Raw genomic sequence first — 774 nt, 5'->3', positions numbered from 1 at the left:
TGCCACGTTAACTTAGTTAACGTGGAAGCTAACGTGGAGAAAGCAAGTGATCGCCAATGTTAGTGACACTTACCTTTGTCACTAATGTTGGAATGAGCCACAATGAGCCACTATGAGCCACGTTAACTCCCACGTTAACTTAGTTAACGTGGAAGCTAACGTTGAGGATAGGATAATGAGCCAACGTTAGTGACACTCACCTTTGTCACTAACGTTGGAGACGGCTATCATTACCACATTAGAAGCCACGTTAACTTAGTTAACGTGGACTCTAACGTGGGAAGTAGGGACACCTTGGAATGTTAGTGACAAAGGTAAGTGTCACTAACGTTCTCGAAGAATTGGCAAGCCTACGTCAAGAGCCACGTTAACTAAGTTAACGTGAACTCTAACGTAGGGGGAGGGAGGACTCTCAACGTTATTGGAAAAAGTGAGTCCCAATAACGTGTGCGAAGGATCAAGAGGCAACGTTAGTGGTCACGTTGATGCCACTAACATTGAAGTTAACGTGGATCATCCCTGGGTGAGGAACGTTAGTGAAAAAGGTGATTGTCACTAACGTTCTCAAACCCACACTCTCACTTAACGTTAACGCCACTAACGTCCTGAGCTAAAGACCCTGCCTACTTCACACTTTCTCTCTGCAAGTAAAGCTAAGCCCACTACGGAAGATAACTGCTTCAAACTCAAGATCCAAAGGCCCATATCCAAGACTTGAAGAATCAACTAGAAGATCAGAAGAGTAATATATATAGGGGTAGTTTTGAATTAGAA

Source organism: Arachis ipaensis, chromosome B10, assembly GCF_000816755.2.
Source record: "Arachis ipaensis cultivar K30076 chromosome B10, Araip1.1, whole genome shotgun sequence".
NCBI lineage: Eukaryota > Viridiplantae > Streptophyta > Magnoliopsida > Fabales > Fabaceae > Arachis > Arachis ipaensis.
The sequence above is the reverse complement of the archived record's forward strand: the minus strand, read 5'-3'. Positions refer to the sequence as shown.